This window comes from Fukomys damarensis, unplaced genomic scaffold (assembly GCF_012274545.1).
Source record: "Fukomys damarensis isolate Sample0158 unplaced genomic scaffold, DMR_v1.0_HiC HiC_scaffold_22, whole genome shotgun sequence".
Taxonomy (NCBI): domain Eukaryota; kingdom Metazoa; phylum Chordata; class Mammalia; order Rodentia; family Bathyergidae; genus Fukomys; species Fukomys damarensis.
In genome coordinates, this window is record NW_022900934.1 from 7,553,899 (window position 1) to 7,572,908 (window position 19,010).

A 19,010-nucleotide genomic window follows, 5' to 3' on the forward strand; every position below is an offset into this window, starting at 1 on the left:
TTATGCAAATTCTTTTAGGAAATATATGAGAAAGGACTATCCCCCAGATGATTTTATCATCCCTTCACTTCTACGGAACTCAAGTTTTATTTAGGATAATAGGTAAGAAAATCAAAGATAATATAAATATTGGGAGTTAAACTGTCTTTTTGCACAAATGACATAATCAGTTACACAGAAGAAAGATTCTTTAAGACATTATTGAAGTAATATAGGAATTAATCAAAGTTCCTAGGTACAGCTTTAAATTGAAAAACTCTTTCAAGGTGATGTGGTGGTACATGTATGTAAGCTCAGTATTCTGGGAGGCTGAGACAGAAGAATGACAACTTTGATCCCAGCTTGGGCAATGTAGTAACATCAGAATACCCTGCCTCAAAATAATAAATAAAAAAGAAGCAGAGAAGTACTTTGGTGCAAGGACCTTGGGTTTAATTTCCATTATCAAAACATGTATTTGCTTATCAAAGCATAAAAATGAAATATAGAAAATACCAATTGAAATGGCATCAGAAGACACAAAATACTTAGAAATAAATTTAGAAAAATAGGTGTAAAGCCACTAAATTTGACGTTAAAAATCCAATGATGGATGATAAGTAGAGAGATATACCACATTCCTGGATTAGAGACTCGACATTGTTAAATTCAATTCTTCCTATAGTTATAGAGTAAATAATATGGCACTCAAAAGCCCAGATAGGTTTTTGTTTGGGGAGGTGGGTTTTTTGTTTATTTGGGTTTTTTTTAAAGAAATTTATTGTACATTCTTAAAATTTATATGGAAAATTGGAGAACCTAGATGGTTGCAACAATCTACCCATAATAATAATCATAATTCAAACTAAAATGTAACAAAATTTTCTTTTTAGTCAATGTCTTTTGTCTCCTGTAAATACACCAAGGTTACAAGACTATTCTACCATATATTATCTAGAAAAGGTAGCTTTAACTTTCATATTCAGGGATATAACACATCTCAAATTAATATTTAGATATGGTATAAAACATGAATTGGAGTTCACTAATTTTCCACATAAATGTCCAATTGTTTCAGTGGTTTTTGATGAAAAAACCTGTGTTCCTTATTAAAAATGAGTTCAGAGCATTCTCAATATTTATATTTGTCAAATGACTCTAATCAGGAACATATAAAGAACAAAAAATAATTCAACATTTTTAATTTACTCTGCCCAATAGAAAACGCTCAGAAGACACAAGAAAAGATACATAGATGAAGCACATGAAAACACTTAACACCAACATTTACTGGGGACACATAAATGGAAAGTTGTTCAAATCCCATTACAGTCACTAGAATTCCGTACCTGAAATATGCAATATCTAAAAGGACCTCCATGTCCAAAACTCACAACATATATTACAACTTAGTTTTCATTATCGTTCCATTTTCTTTCTCGGTGACACATGAAATAAGATCACACATTTTCACACGAAATCTAAGACTTGTAAGGTTCGGTTTTCACCATGGGTTGTTCCCCTGTTCCTTTTCCCATTTCCCACATCATCTGTCTCCCTGAGTCCTGCACCCAATCAAACACGGCATCTTGTCTTCCATTCACAGCCTCCCCGCGCTCGTGGCCGCCCAGCTCTTCTCGCCGACTGTCTGTCACCCAGGCACAATGGTCCGATCCATTCTTTTCTTAACTGCTTCATCAACCCAGCTTTAAAGCTTGGATACAACAGGTCATAAATGCAAAAGGAAAAGCTCACTGAGGGAAAGAGATAGTAACAGGAAAAACAGATAAAGTTATTTTGGAGGAACAATGGATGAAGGAGATAATGTTTAGAGTGCTCAGAGTTCCACCTACACTGACCGCATAGGCTGCCTGCCTTCACTGAGGAACTGCAAGTCCCAAAGAGAGCAGGATTCTCCAGAGAACTTTTAGAAGATTGGCCGTAATCACTGAAGTCTCTTCTGTCTCATGACAACTACAGGAGTTGGGTGGAAGCCTTTCCCATTTGCGCACCTCAGCAGTGAGTGTGTCAGACATGCTTTGCCCTTCCAGAAACTCTGACAATCATCCATCTCCATTTCTCTTTGGTTTAGATTTTTCCTTTTGCCACCTCCTCCTCTCTTCCTCTCTGTAAATGACTCATCCTTTCCGTGCCTGGCCGAAGGGCTACAAACTGATAACAGCTAAGCTAATTAAAACAATTCGTAAAAAAACCTAAACATTTTTAGTAACAATATAATTAAGCTTTAAGCATTCTCCTTTATACAAGTGTTAAGGTTCTGGTAATCTGATGGGATCTGCATCCCAGATATGAACACTTGGTGATGCGTTTGACAGCACACGAAGAGGGAACCTACTTTTTGAGGAAAGCAAAGCGAACTGACCCACATCAAAGAAAACAAACACCTGGGACTCATAGGACGAAATCATTGGCTTTGTCCTGCTGCAGAAGTTGAGAGTGGACCACCAAGAACACAAGTCTGCTCACCCATGGAAAAGGGCTTGTCAAAAAGAAACCTGGTCGCCTCTATAACATGAGCCTTCCCAGGCCTCACTGGCTTTGAGGTGTAGGACCAAAATATATCCTCAAAAGCAACAATACACAGCCAAGCATTTTTATAGAGCCTTCCATGTGGTAGATACTCAGCTAACACTTTATAAATACTGAATTCTATGACATAGGTACTGTGATGATTCAAAGTTCACACACACACACACACACACATCCGAATCTGGAAGGGTAAAATTGATTTACAGCTTCACAAGGAATATTCTGTCTTATTTCTCTGGGGTGCCTGGATGCCCAGCTTTGCCTCTTGGTCAAGAGGAGCAGATAGGGCTTCTGACACACTATTATTTAAAGGCAGGAACTCTGGTAGCACTTCCTCAAGGCCGTCTTTCACTGGCCTGAAGCATTAACTGTTTTGGCTTCAAAACCCTCTGGGAACTTTCACACACAGGTCCTGGTGGTTTCACCCGGAGGAGGGCAGCAGAGGTGCATCTGGACGTCTCCTGACCCCAGGGTTGCCTGCCCTCTTCCTCCCTATGTCATGTTGTTTGCCTTCTCGTGTATGCAGATGAGGCATTTCTAGCATCCAGAGTCTGGAGAAATCTTTAGGAGAGGTACAGCATCCCTAACCGACTCGAGTTCAGCAAACTAGTTAATGATAGACTTTTTGGACCCTGGCAATCTGGTCCCAACCTCTCATCAAAACCATGGTGTTGTATTACTTGTTGCTGACATCAATCTGCTTGTTATAATGGTGTGGGAACTTTCGTGGACCCCACCTCCACCCTCTCTGGTATATTCACCAGTTTTCAGTGCAACTAGAAGTGTTCTATCTAATCTTTCAATCCGCCCCTTGGATTCTACGTCAGGCTCCTTGATGCTGTCTCTGAGCTGGACATAACTCTAAAATATCCCTCACGATTTCTCAGCCCCTAGTGCACAGCCCTGGATTATGTGTCAATAAGGCAGAGAGGCACTCTGGTAGGTCTGAGCTAATCAGATGAGCCCTTTGAAAGCAAAGAGTTCCTATGGTGGTGGCCAGAGAGGTGCTCCCCCTGCAGTTTCTTTGCCTTCCCCCAAGTTGCCTCCACTAGAGACTTGAAGTCCTTGTATTTCATTTTCTTAATTCTCTAAAATTGTTCTGTTCTTTGTGGGAGACAATATTTAAACCAGAACTCAAAGCCTTCTATTTGAGAAGTACTGATTTGCTGGGGGTCCCGTATGTGTTTGTTAAATGTGTATGTTAGTAAACTTCTGTTTCTCTCTCTGTTGTGGGTTATTTTTCCCCTCCACCCCTGGACTTCTGACCTAGAGAGCTCTGAGGTGATGACTGGTGTGGTATGTGGCCGCAGAGGGTATGGTCCCATGTTTGGAGGCACAGAGAACTCCTGACCCACAGTCACTTTGGGGACAGGCCCCAGCCACCCTACAGGACTTCAGAACACTGCTCTGCACTTGCTGGGTCAGCTCCCAAAGCAACAGAGCTCAGAGCCCTCGGGACCAGGCAAGGCCAGTTTCCTACCCTGCTCCCTGGGTGTTCAATGAACTCATTGTGGAACTTGAAGAACTATCTTATCGTGAGTCCATGAGTCCCTCAGCCACCAGGATCCGAGCAATACCTGGTATGCCAGGCACCAGCCAGGCTCGAGAGGAAGATAGCCCAGGCCACCTGCACATCCCGCCCTCTCACTGCACAGGGTAAAGACCTCATCCTGAGCCTCAGAGATTGCTTTCTACCTCCTCCTCTCTGCTTTCCCTCATCTGGCTGTGCATCACAGCTGGAGATCCAGACCTCCAGTTCTCAGGGAGATTCCAAGTAAGAGAATGTTATGGGTCACAAGTGCCCCCCAAAATGCAAATGTTGCATCTGTAAACTCAACCGTGATGATGTTTGGAGGTAGGGCCCGGGGTCGCCTTCAGTCATGAGGATGGAGACCCCATGACAGGATGATTATCCCTAACAATAAAGGGAGAGACCAGAGCTCTTTCTCACTCAGCTGGGAGAGGACACGGCCAGGAGTCATCTGAATGCAGGAAGCAGCTCTCACCAGGAACCGAACGGGCCACCAACTTGGACTTGGACATCTCAGCCCCAGAACTGTGAGAAGCACAAGTGTGTCCTTGCAGTCGCTCCATCGGTGGCTTCTGGTACAGTAGCCTTTCCCGACTCCTTTTCTTTCCTCGGGCCACTGAGATCATCCACTGAAGGGTTGGTAGCTCTTCGCCACCATCTCAAGGAGAGCTTCCTGAGAACTAAGCCACCATGAGGACAGATGAGCACAGCACCACAGGCATCAGAGGGCGCTTCAGTTGTGCCCTTGATCCAATCATGCAAACAAGGGCCAGTGCGTCTTCTCTGCTCAGTCCTTCCCAACTTGGGTCTTTGTCATAGACATGGAAGTAGAGGTGACCAAAAGGCATAGCTCGTTCCTGTAGAATTCCTGATTTCACCCTCACAGACCCCTTTCTTCCACTCAGCCAGGTACCCTCCCTTCTCTGCCCTCTTCCCAATTTGACTGCCGAAAGCATTGCCTCCCTAGTGAGTCCCCATATTTAGCACCTCACACAAGTCCTAGCTGACTGCTTGCTCCAACTGATGGCGTTTTTGGCTTTTTTTGGCTTATTTTTTAATGCTCAGCAGACATTCATATAGAATTTCTGCATTATCCTGGACAAATATCAAAAGAAAAAAAAAAGTTTCCTCTGCCTTTAATTAAACTTCATGAACTCCTTCTTCTTAGAGCAATTGAACCACCCTAGTGCGGTCAAATATTTTATGATCTTTCCCGAGCACGCAGTACAGGAGGAAGGAAGATGTAGAGGAGCCATAAACAAACAACTGCCCATGGCTCTCGATTTGGAAGATGAGACTGTCAAGGGAGAAATAGTACGTATAAAAGTAAAAAACAACCTTGGTGTTGGTGCAAAGGTGTTTGTGTTGGACTTATATTGGTGACTCGGGAAAGTTCTATGAAAGCTTTAAATGGAGAAGAAACGCCATGGGGTCCAAGAAGTGATCCGGGCAGATGGGCTTTTTGCACTGGAGGAGAGGCCCAGAATACTGAGTGACGCTGAGCCAGGCGCAGTAGAGGCTTCCTGAATGATTTCATTCATTCCCCTGGGGCTCACTGCGAGTTCCCCACCTCTAGCAATTAGCAAACACCAGGCAGAGCACAGTCGTAACTCTTTTATCCCCATCTTCAGTAATGTTATGTACCGGGCACTTGCTATGTAGCTGTTGCCGGGACCAATGCATTGCATTTAAATCTCACAGAAGTCTGAAAAACTCTATATTTTAGTATCTGTGTTTTACCAGCTAAGTTATGTAAGCCAATTACCTATTCTGTGCTTGACACATAGTTTAACCTAAGTTTCTAACTCCAGGAGGGGATCCCTTCACATCCCAAAATCATGGTTACAGGACAGTTGTTCCCCTCAGTTGAGCAATTGCCTTCACACACACTGACATACACACCCACTACGCGTAGCCACATACATGAATGCCAAGTCACACACACACACACACACACACACACACACACACATACACACACAGTCCTGCCACTGGGGCTCCAATTTGGTTTATCCTCATCTTTTTTAAGGAAGTGACCCAGCCACAGCTCCTGGGATAAGTACGGGTTCATCTGAAGATCATCATAGCAACTTCATCCCTCTTTCTTGATTGGCTTGGCCTGTGATTTTTTTATTTAATCCAGCTAAGTGAGATACAGTGAATGGCTGTTGCCAGAGTTTTCTCAAACTGTGTCTTAGTGCTTAAAACTATGAGAGATGCACAAAAGAAGTCAGCCGCTTCCCACTCCTAAACAACAGTGCTTCTTGCAGAGCTGCTGCAGCCATCATGTGATCTTTAAGGAAGCAAAAAGGCACGCTGAGGGTGACGAGATCAGAAGGGATCTGGGCTCTTGATATCATCACTCAGCCTCACGTTAGCCAGGCTTGGAGCCGCTGCAACCTGGGATTTCTCATTTGAAATATGACTGTTTATTCTTTTCGTCATTGCAAATTGGGCCCAGGGTGACTTGTAGTAGATGCTTCTAGTGACACCTTCCACTGTTTCGCTCACTGTGCGTGTGAGAATTCGAGCATAACAAATGAGCATTTATGTTCATCCTTTTCCTTCTTCTCCTCCTCACTTTTATTCCCTAAAGCCATTTTCCCTACGACAGGAGAAGAGCGCAGCAACCCGGGGTAACGAGAGATCACTGGGTGTGTTACAAGGATGGCGGCACACGCGCAGCTGGGTTCCACGCTGTGAGAAAGGAAGTGGGAGCATCTTGGGTGCCAGGACCCCGTGAGAGGCTTTAAGGGATTCAGACGACCGCCAGCTAACAAGCAGCTGAAGCGCTGGGTCCTACGAGTACAGGACAAGGGCTTCCCTCTGCTGAGCACTTGGAAATGGAGCCTTCCAGCACTGATCTTCCAGATGAGCATCTTGCGCAGGACCTGGGTAACTTAGGCTGGGCCTACTGACCCACACATTAGCAGAAGGAGCTATTTCAACTGCTCCCTTCGTTGCAATTTGTTGTACTCCAACAGAAAGCAAACTCGGGTTCATTACTCGAATAACAGTGGGCGGCAGCATCTTCCTGAAAGTTGGGCTCCAGGCCCCCAGCCTGTCTCACTATAAGGGCTGATGATCACATAGTATTTCTTCCAGGAAGTTCTGGCAAGAGCCAAGTCACCTCTCAGCTTGTGTTATTCTGTTTCATTAAGATAGCTTTATTATTGTTTCCCCATATAAAGCATTAAACACATAATGAGTATGACTACCTAGTACTTCATGGCTTTGTTAAACTATTAATTACATCTTCTGGAAAGCACAATTTTCTTTACCATGCCAGAAATTCCTTGGTATTGCCGCCAGCTATGCTCACAAGCCATTTATTCAGACAGCCTAACGAAGTTTCTCTTCTTATTTCCCACTGTCTCACGGGAGAAAACCAAGGTTCAAAGAAAGAAGTCAACACTGACCAGGACACCGTCTATGGCAGTCAGGAATTCTGCACTTTTGTTTGTTTATGTAAAGGCTGCAGAAGACTGGTGGCCTAAGAAACTTGAGGATAACTCTGTTACATAACATACATGTAACATAACATACAGTCAGTCAGTGAGCAGCCATGACAGAAGCCATCCATGTGTTAGACACTGAACTGAAAACTTTACTTACACATTAGACCATTGAACTTCCACTGCAAAGGGTAGTTCTATGTACCCATTTTACAAATGGAGGTACCAGACCCTCAGAGAGCAAGTGACTTGCCCTGTATTCCACAGATAGTGACTGATTTGAAAGGAAGCCACCGTATTATTATCCTTCCCTTCTACTCCTGTCTCTTTATCTCTCCTCCTGCCCACTGTCAGTCCCTGCTCTTTGGCAATGCCTTGATCACTCTGAGCACTTTTTTTCTTTTGGAAGAGGCACTCACTTATCTGTTAATGTCAGGTGCCCTGACAATCAGCTTATGACACAGCAGGGTATGTCTCCGATTGTCTTCTGAGATTGTGTTTTTCTAGGAGTAACAATTATGCTTCTGCCTTTTTGCAACCTTTCTTCCTTTGCAAAGGAGAGACTTGGATTTCTTCTCAATTCTAATTACTACTCGTGGCACCTGATTTGCTCTTCAAAACAGAAATTACAAGAAATACATTACTGAAGTCCCTGGACATTCCAGTGGAGAAATGGCCCCCTTTTACAAAAGGCTGTGCTTCCTTTTCTCTACCTTCTGTCCCTCCCTCTACTCCAGGACTATCAAGACTGGATGAAGTAAGGAAAAATAAATGCGATACATTTCACCCATCCTGTACCAATTTTCATCTGAGTAAGCAGATTACTCCGAAGTGACCTTTAAGTTCACAAACAATGCAAATCACTGAAGTCAGAAAAACTAAAGCTCCATAATTATAAGAGGGGGTAGGAGGAGGGGATGGCCTCGGTGAACACACACTCGTCCCGAGTTTCATTTCCATCAGAAATATTTCCTTCTGCCTTGGCCCACTGAGGTGGAAAATTGATTCACCTGTTCTGCCAAGGTGCATTGTGTCTGTCCTCCATAATCCAGGAGATCTTAATTGATGTAGCACCACCTGTCTCTCATTGGATGCATAATCACAACCTAGGTTCCTTAAAGTATTTCTGCTGTGGGAGGGTGAGAAAAACAATCTACGGATGTAACATTGAAGGACTTCAATCATCTCTCCTCCAGCCTGTCCTCAAAACAACATGGTGCTTTCTTAACTTTGTAAGCCTAGATGTTCAGGAAAGGGAGGACACACAGGTATGAACCCCACTGTTCCTGCAGGAGGACACAGTGGAAAGGGGGCTGGATTATTCTCCCACAGACATTCAATTCAGAAACTGCAGTGAATATTTGCAGCTTCTCTTCACAGTATTGACATCCTCTTTATCCAGCCATGAGTGGCTTTTTAAACAAGTCACTCCGCTGCTCACTCTCACCGCATATGATGAGTGGAGAGCTCTATTTTTCAATCCCCAAACCGAGTTCATCAGCTTTCCCTGAGCACAGTCAGGGTTGGGCTGACTTTCTCAACTGGACCAAAGTGAACGCAGGCCCTTTGCAAGAAAAACGGCAGAGGCTGAGTGTTCTCACTGTTCTCTGGGAGCTTTGATACTGGAAGGATTGGGCCGATGACTGTCCTGACAGCCATGCTGCCAATAAGAATGGAAAGCTTGTCTGGGAATGGGGTGAACAAAGAAGTACCCGAGCTGAGTGATGGAGGAAGAGATGCAAGTTGCTTCTGACAGTTTGCCTCTTTGCCTCCAGCCAGCCCCGAAGCTAGAGCCTGCTCTGTGCCAGGCAACTGCGTGAGACAATAAACTTATTATTTTTTTCTACCTGGGACAAATTGGAATGGATATTTTCTGACTCCCCATCAAAAGCAAGTTAAAAGATAAAGTCCCTGGTAATTGTTAAATGCATATGGATAATTTCTTTGCTCATTTTTATTAAAAGTGGACAAAACTTCTCCACTGAGCAAGAGATATATCTGGCTGGATGCACATCTGTTCTCTGCCCTATGCCCTGTTTTGATTCATCTGATATACGTGTGACCAAACTGAGTATCGGCAAACATCTCAGGCTTTAGAGCCAGAGTGGCTGGATTGAAATCCAGTGTTACCAGTCACCAGCTATTTGACACTGGCAAATCCTCTCACCTTCCTGTGCCTGTGTCCCACCACCCCCCAGAAAGCATAACACATTCCTCTTAGTTTTCATAAGTGTACAATGGGGTAATTATACAAAACTATAGAGCAGTGTTTGGCCTACTCTCAATGTACATGGATAAAATGCCAATATTAAAATTTCAATCACCTGAGTCACCCTATGTGTAATAAGTCTACATTCAAGCTAAACTGATGTGAGTAGTAACCATGGACATCAACCTTTAAAATGTTTCCTTTCCTCTTTAATGTCAACTTTTTCCTGCTCAATGTCTACAAGTATTTTGCTGTCAGTGGTATTAAGTCTACATCCGTAAGAATCACTTTGGAGTTGTTTCCTTCCCTCTCCCCATCCTTTCCCAAACAAGGTGAACTTAGGCATTTGTAAGCTGATTTTCAGGCATGCACAAGTAGTTGGCTATAATTGATATTTTGGTTACCACATGGTACTTACTGTATGTGTCAGTACATCCTTCTTACAAATGAAGAACATGGCCTCACACAGAGGAATAGGTCAGTAACAGTGGAACTTGAGGGACCAGAAATAGTTAGCAGATCAGTTGTTATGTAGAGAAAATTACTAGAACACAAGAAATACCTGTACCTCCGTGGTCATCTTTGTAACAGTTCCATTGAGATTCGTAATCCCAAAACAGAAGTTTCTAGTTAGAAGGCATTTGGATAGATCCTAACCAATTATTCTATGCAACAAAACCCAATTCAAGGGCTGTAACCCAAACTTATGTGACAGACCATGACAGAGGAAGGAAATGCCAACATTTATAATACATGATTCTTAAGAAATCATTCCCAGACCAGTAAGAGAGACAAATCCAGAATCATTTAAAAACAATGCAATCATTTATTTCAATAAATATATTCTGATTCATACCCAAGACTTGTGCTAGATGCTGGTCGTATGAAAATAAATTTTTGTGTAACCATCCTTAAATAGCTCACAGCAACTCACTCATGACATAAGTAACAAGTGAAGCCACGTGTAGCACCCTGTGAAGACAAAAAAGCCCAGGAAGCAATCAAGGAGGTCAGTTAGAAGAAGAATGGGCCAGCTTCTGTAACTAACGCTCGTATGGCACTTTCTGGAGACAGGTGGCGTTAGAAGTGTGAGGGTGTTCCTGTACTAGCAGAGAGTAGAGGAAGAGTACAGTCGTGACTGCATTTTTACATGGCATTTGACAAATGAATCTGATTTGACACACAGGGCACAACTGTGCTTCTTCCCGTCCCTGTGAGTTCAGGAAGGTGAAAAGTCGTCCTTGAGTACCTTGGTGAGAAAGCACACTCATTTGGACCTCCCTTTGGGGGCAGATCTCATGGCTTGCCCACCACCTCAAAGGCAACCCCAAACTTGTTTCAAGTGGAGAGGCTGAAAAAGATCTCAAATTCCGTCTCCTGCTGTTGTCACAGCTAAGAGTGGACACATTTCATGCTCTTAGTGCAGAACATAGACACATAGTCAATTTCTTCCAGGAATAAAAGCCACCCTGATAGTACCTGACTGCTTCTGGAGGGAAGTAATGTCCTCAAAGGAGTAGTTTATTGTATTAGTGGGGTATAGAAGCTTGAGTATAGTAATTAATATTCAAATAGTCAAAAAAAGAATTCAAAAGGAAAAATGTATAAAAACAAAACTGTAGAGAGAATGAATATATAAACAAACCTATTTGCTTACCTTCCAAGACTTTGCTTAAAGAAGACAAATCAAGAAATAAAGGAGTAAGGCTGGGGATGTGGCTCAGTGGTTCCTCTATCTGCCTCACAAGCGCAGGTCCTGAGTTCAATCCCCGATGCAAGAAAGAAAGAGAGAAAGAGAGAAAGAGAGAAAGAGAGAAAGAGAGAGAGAAAGAGAGAAAGAGAGAAAGAGAGAAAGAGAAAGAAAGAGAAAAAGAGAGAGAGAGAAAAAGAGAGAAAGAGAGAAAGAGAGAGAGAGAGAAAGAAAGAAAGAAAGAAAGAAAGAAAGAAAGAAAGAAAGAAAGAAAGAAAGAAAGAAAGAAGGAAAGAAGGAAAGAAAGAGGAAGGAAGGAGTTGATATATAAAAATTAGTGTAATAGAAGTAAACACCCAAAAAACTAATAACTAAAGTAGTTAAAATAACTCCAAAAAAATGAGAACCAAGACCTGTCATGTAAAGGTACAAGATCCCAATAATGAATGTAACTATACTGTATACCTAAAATGTACCAATAAACGCAATAAAAGAAAAAAAATAATTTCAAGATGAAGAACAGGAGGGACAAGGGCAGGGAGGATGATTTTTGCTTGGCGTTCCATGCTATCCGCATTTTCTGCATTTCCATTCGTCTTTACCTATAATGGTGGCGGGTACCACACAGGACCAAGTCCAAAGCCAGTGCGCCCCATCCTGTAGGTGCACAGCAGACCCTCCTGTCAATATTACAGCTTTATTTTTACTTGTTTTATGCACATCAAGTATTTGTCTACGTCTGTCTCTCTAGTAACTGTGTCTGCAACCCATAACCTAAGCCCTGACTATTGTCTGTGTTCACTAAACTCTAGAGACACGTGACACTTTCCTGTACACAAGGTACTGACTGATATCACACCAAAACTGAGGTTCCTCGCCAGATGCTTCCATGATCTATCCCACAGTAGATTCTAAATGTTAAAAGGAAGGGAAGGTGGGAAGGAGGGAAGGCGGATGTGTGAATAAAAGGCAGGAAGTAGGAAGTAAAGAGCAGAAAGGCAACACAGAAACCCAGCATCTCTGGGAAATGATAAATATATGGTCACACACTTGCATTTTTGAGAATTGTGTCCTATCTGGTGGTCAGAAAGACACAGTAGTTGGAGTAGTAAAGAGCTCAGTTTCAAACTCTCTCTCACAAAAGAAACAAATTGTAGACCCTAAAATGTAGATTAGCTTCCTTCCAGAGAAGACAGGCTCAGAGAGCAGAAAGAGGAGACCAGAGAGTATCTTCTAGAACACAGACATTGCAACAGGCAGAAAATCTACTTGAATGCAAGAGTGCTGTGCAACAGACATCGGTGAGCAAGATTGGAGGTTTATAGCAAGACAGGACAGTGCTCTGGCAGAAAACGGCTGGACTAAAGAAAGTCAGGATCACACAGATTCCTGGCTTGAACAAATTCATTTTGGTAACATGATTTCACTAGATAAAAATTATCATTTTAAAATCAACTTATGGTAAAATAAATATGTTACAAAAGGGCAAGAAAAGAGGAAAGGACTTGGAACCCTTATAAATCAAGAAGCAAAAGGGAGCATTCCCCAGAATTTACCTCCATGCCAATGGGAATTGTGTGACACTCACTCTATATCCTGCACCAAGTGGCTTTCACCAAACAGACGTTTGATGTTTACTTCAAATCACTGTTGATTTGCAAAGCACAATTCCCAGCACCAGGGAGAGAAAATAACTGCCATGTACAATGGCAGAAGTACAATTAGACAAAAGCTTTTTGGGTGTCCCCTTAGCAGCATGGAGGAAGAGCCCTGAACGTGTGCAGCAACATCCCGAATGCCACCGTCATGCAAGCTCAGCACCTCTCAGCTCATGCACCAGGCACTGTGCCCTGGATCTCATCTGCATGTGCAGCTGCTCTGCACCACAGATCTACATGCGAGGTATTCCTACAAAGCTGATGTGCCAGGAAATGGAATTCCTCGGAGAAATAGTGCCAAATCACCCAGTAGGCAAAAGCCAGAACCAAAATTCCCACCCAGCCATTTCTGATTTGAGACTCAAACTCCTGACTACTCTCATACATGGTCGCTATACAGGCAATACAGCTGCCTTCCTTTGGTTTTAGAATACATATCACTTTAAGAAACTACAATAAAGAAGGGAATTAAGTGTATGCCTGAGAATTTAAGTTTACAAAGCATGAGCCTTTAGTTCACATGGCTGCAAAACTTCATTTCTCGGTCAATAGCTTTGAGAATTTTTGAGACAATGGAACAGCTTAAAATTAAACACCATTTACTGTATCTGTTAAAATCTATCAGTGATCCACACTGCAGGACACCCATGGCCACCTGTCTCATTAGGGTTACCACACTGTTGTATTCCTGAAAAGAGCTACTCCTCTGTCTAACCACTTCTCTTGCCGCTTTGTAAATTTCCATCTATAGATCCCCATTTTGAGTGAATTGGCTGTCAGGAAACTGACCCATAACCCTACTCTAGAGCCCTCAAGGGAAAGCAAATTAGGTTCCTTTATTATGGGGAATGATTAACTTTCTTCAATTTGATCACTCTCTTGTAGATTACACTCTGGGATTGGTTAAATAATTTATGAAATAGTAATATGATAAAATACCACACAGAAATCTAAATATATTGTACGAGAGCAGTTAGGAATCTTGCAAGGCATTTAAAATATATTTAGTGGAAAAGGAGGTTGAAAAGAACAAAATGTATTAAACAATTTCAAGGGGAAATTTTAAGTTGTATTGGAGCTTGTCATCAAAGCAGTTTTTTATAGTGTTTTCTGCATTGTGGGATTACAAGGTTTCTTTAACCTATAAAAATATATAAATAAATGCAGATTAAACCTTGCAAAATATTTAAAGTATCTATATTACCTAACTATTCCTAAAAATATGAATATTATAGCATGTAACTCCACAAGGGCAGGGATTTTTGTCTATTTCATTCGCCTCTGAATCCCAGTTCCTAAAGTGGTCCCTGAAATATAGTACGTACTTAACATATATTTTTGAGGGAACGAAGGCATGTTCCTTTGCAATATAAGTCAAAACAAAATACGCTGCTTTTAAAATGAAGTTATGCAGAGAAAAATTATCATCTATAAAGTAAAAGAAGTGGATGGCTATATCACACTGTATACCAAACATAAATTGCAGCCAGATAAAGGGATGGAAGTAAAATATAAGTCACTTTTCCTACCTTTAATCTACTCTTGATGTAGCCAGAATGGTCTCTCTACAACACATCATTCCTCTGCTTAAAAACCTTCAAGGAGAGAAAGAGAGAAAGAGAGAAAGAGAGAAAGAGAAAGAAAGAGAAAAAGAGAGAGAGAGAAAAAGAGAGAAAGAGAGAAAGAGAGAGAGAGAGAAAGAAAGAAAGAAAGAAAGAAAGAAAGAAAGAAAGAAAAAAAGAGAGAGAGAGAAAGAGAGAAAGGGAGAGAGAGAAAGAGAGAAAGGGAGAAAGAGAGAGAGAAAGAAAGAAAGAAAGAAAGAAAGAAAGAAAGAAAGAAAGAAAGAAAGAAAGAAAGAAAGAAAGAAAGAAAGAAGGAAAGAAGGAAAGAAAGAGGAAGGAAGGAGTTGATATATAAAAATTAGTGTAATAGAAGTAAACACCCAAAAAACTAATAACTAAAGTAGTTAAAATAACTCCAAAAAAATGAGAACCAAGACCTGTCATGTAAAGGTACAAGATCCCAATAATGAATGTAACTATACTGTATACCTAAAATGTACCAATAAACGCAATAAAAGAAAAAAAATAATTTCAAGATGAAGAACAGGAGGGACAAGGGCAGGGAGGATGATTTTTGCTTGGCGTTCCATGCTATCCGCATTTTCTGCATTTCCATTCGTCTTTACCTATAATGGTGGCGGGTACCACACAGGACCAAGTCCAAAGCCAGTGCGCCCCATCCTGTAGGTGCACAGCAGACCCTCCTGTCAATATTACAGCTTTATTTTTACTTGTTTTATGCACATCAAGTATTTGTCTACGTCTGTCTCTCTAGTAACTGTGTCTGCAACCCATAACCTAAGCCCTGACTATTGTCTGTGTTCACTAAACTCTAGAGACACGTGACACTTTCCTGTACACAAGGTACTGACTGATATCACACCAAAACTGAGGTTCCTCGCCAGATGCTTCCATGATCTATCCCACAGTAGATTCTAAATGTTAAAAGGAAGGGAAGGTGGGAAGGAGGGAAGGCGGATGTGTGAATAAAAGGCAGGAAGTAGGAAGTAAAGAGCAGAAAGGCAACACAGAAACCCAGCATCTCTGGGAAATGATAAATATATGGTCACACACTTGCATTTTTGAGAATTGTGTCCTATCTGGTGGTCAGAAAGACACAGTAGTTGGAGTAGTAAAGAGCTCAGTTTCAAACTCTCTCTCACAAAAGAAACAAATTGTAGACCCTAAAATGTAGATTAGCTTCCTTCCAGAGAAGACAGGCTCAGAGAGCAGAAAGAGGAGACCAGAGAGTATCTTCTAGAACACAGACATTGCAACAGGCAGAAAATCTACTTGAATGCAAGAGTGCTGTGCAACAGACATCGGTGAGCAAGATTGGAGGTTTATAGCAAGACAGGACAGTGCTCTGGCAGAAAACGGCTGGACTAAAGAAAGTCAGAATCACACAGATTCCTGGCTTGAACAAATTCATTTTGGTAACATGATTTCACTAGATAAAAATTATCATTTTAAAATCAACTTATGGTAAAATAAATATGTTACAAAAGGGCAAGAAAAGAGGAAAGGACTTGGAACCCTTATAAATCAAGAAGCAAAAGGGAGCATTCCCCAGAATTTACCTCCATGCCAATGGGAATTGTGTGACACTCACTCTATATCCTGCACCAAGTGGCTTTCACCAAACAGACGTTTGATGTTTACTTCAAATCACTGTTGATTTGCAAAGCACAATTCCCAGCACCAGGGAGAGAAAATAACTGCCATGTACAATGGCAGAAGTACAATTAGACAAAAGCTTTTTGGGTGTCCCCTTAGCAGCATGGAGGAAGAGCCCTGAACGTGTGCAGCAACATCCCGAATGCCACCGTCATGCAAGCTCAGCACCTCTCAGCTCATGCACCAGGCACTGTGCCCTGGATCTCATCTGCATGTGCAGCTGCTCTGCACCACAGATCTACATGCGAGGTATTCCTACAAAGCTGATGTGCCAGGAAATGGAATTCCTCGGAGAAATAGTGCCAAATCACCCAGTAGGCAAAAGCCAGAACCAAAATTCCCACCCAGCCATTTCTGATTTGAGACTCAAACTCCTGACTACTCTCATACATGGTCGCTATACAGGCAATACAGCTGCCTTCCTTTGGTTTTAGAATACATATCACTTTAAGAAACTACAATAAAGAAGGGAATTAAGTGTATGCCTGAGAATTTAAGTTTACAAAGCATGAGCCTTTAGTTCACATGGCTGCAAAACTTCATTTCTCGGTCAATAGCTTTGAGAATTTTTGAGACAATGGAACAGCTTAAAATTAAACACCATTTACTGTATCTGTTAAAATCTATCAGTGATCCACACTGCAGGACACCCATGGCCACCTGTCTCATTAGGGTTACCACACTGTTGTATTCCTGAAAAGAGCTACTCCTCTGTCTAACCACTTCTCTTGCCGCTTTGTAAATTTCCATCTATAGATCCCCATTTTGAGTGAATTGGCTGTCAGGAAACTGACCCATAACCCTACTCTAGAGCCCTCAAGGGAAAGCAAATTAGGTTCCTTTATTATGGGGAATGATTAACTTTCTTCAATTTGATCACTCTCTTGTAGATTACACTCTGGGATTGGTTAAATAATTTATGAAATAGTAATATGATAAAATACCACACAGAAATCTAAATATATTGTACGAGAGCAGTTAGGAATCTTGCAAGGCATTTAAAATATATTTAGTGGAAAAGGAGGTTGAAAAGAACAAAATGTATTAAACAATTTCAAGGGGAAATTTTAAGTTGTATTGGAGCTTGTCATCAAAGCAGTTTTTTATAGTGTTTTCTGCATTGTGGGATTACAAGGTTTCTTTAACCTATAAAAATATATAAATAAATGCAGATTAAACCTTGCAAAATATTTAAAGTATCTATATTACCTAACTATTCCTAAAAATATGAATATTATAGCATGTAACTCCACAAGGGCAGGGATTTTTGTCTATTTCATTCGCCTCTGAATCCCAGTTCCTAAAGTGGTCCCTGAAATATAGTACGTACTTAACATATATTTTTGAGGGAACGAAGGCATGTTCCTTTGCAATATAAGTCAAAACAAAATACGCTGCTTTTAAAATGAAGTTATGCAGAGAAAAATTATCATCTATAAAGTAAAAGAAGTGGATGGCTATATCACACTGTATACCAAACATAAATTGCAGCCAGATAAAGGGATGGAAGTAAAATATAAGTCACTTTTCCTACCTTTAATCTACTCTTGATGTAGCCAGAATGGTCTCTCTACAACACATCATTCCTCTGCTTAAAAACCTTCAAGGGCTTCCTGCTGCATTGGAATTAAATGTTAACATGTTTAGCAATCACCAGCACAGCCTAGCGGCTCAGCCCGGTATTGCACCTGCCAACTAAACCTCAGTTTCCTTTCTCCTGCCAGGACCTTGCGGGACCCAGACTTTTCTCTCCTCCAAACCTCCAGTTACGGGGCCTCAGGGACATCCCACAGGCAGGTTCCCTCCTTCTGAAAGGCGCAGAAAACCAGATTCTCATGTCTCACCAATCACTTTTCCTCTTGCAAATGGGACTTCCTAAATATTTACATGGTCTCAAAGCAACTGCCCACAAAATACATACTAGACAAAAGAAAATATTAACCGTAGCACAGTAGCTGCAGACACCTGACTAAGTGGCTGCTGCAACCTCCTGAGAGTACACACTGAAAGGGGTCCAGCATTGCATCCGTGTGGTTCCTGCTGCAGATTTATAACCTGCAGCTGTCTTAAGGAAACACTGTCGAACTCCCAGGAAGGGATGTGCCGCAGCCACAATTCTTGAAAACAGCAGAGGGCAAAGAAGACTGAAGGACTCTTCTAGGTTAAAGGAGATCAAAAAGACACCACAAAGAACCAGAGAGCAGAATTCTAGACTGAATCTTGAACCTAAAAGGCACATTAATGGGATGAGTAGAATGACTCAAAATCTCTGTGATTTGGATAGCATTGCCATTGTTCATTTTCTGATTGTGTAAGAGAAGACTCCTGAATTTTAGAAAATAAACATTGAAATCAACTCAAAACCTTTTGTTATATGTTTTTTGATAATAACTCTACTAGTGCATGTAAAATCGTATCTCAGTGTGTTTTTCATGTGACCTATGATATCCAATATCTTTTCCTTTGCTTACCAGTCATTCACATATCTTCTTCGGGAAATAAATATTTAAATACTTTATTTGGCATATGTCTTCTTATCGCATTGCGGTTACACATTTGATTTTCAAATACTTTCAAGTCTCTTTCTCTTTGTTTCTTCTTTCTTCCTTTCTTTTTGTATTTCTTGATTTGTATACTTTGAAATGCAACAGATTTGATTTTTCATGAAATTTCCAGAATTCACCAGTCAGAAATTAATT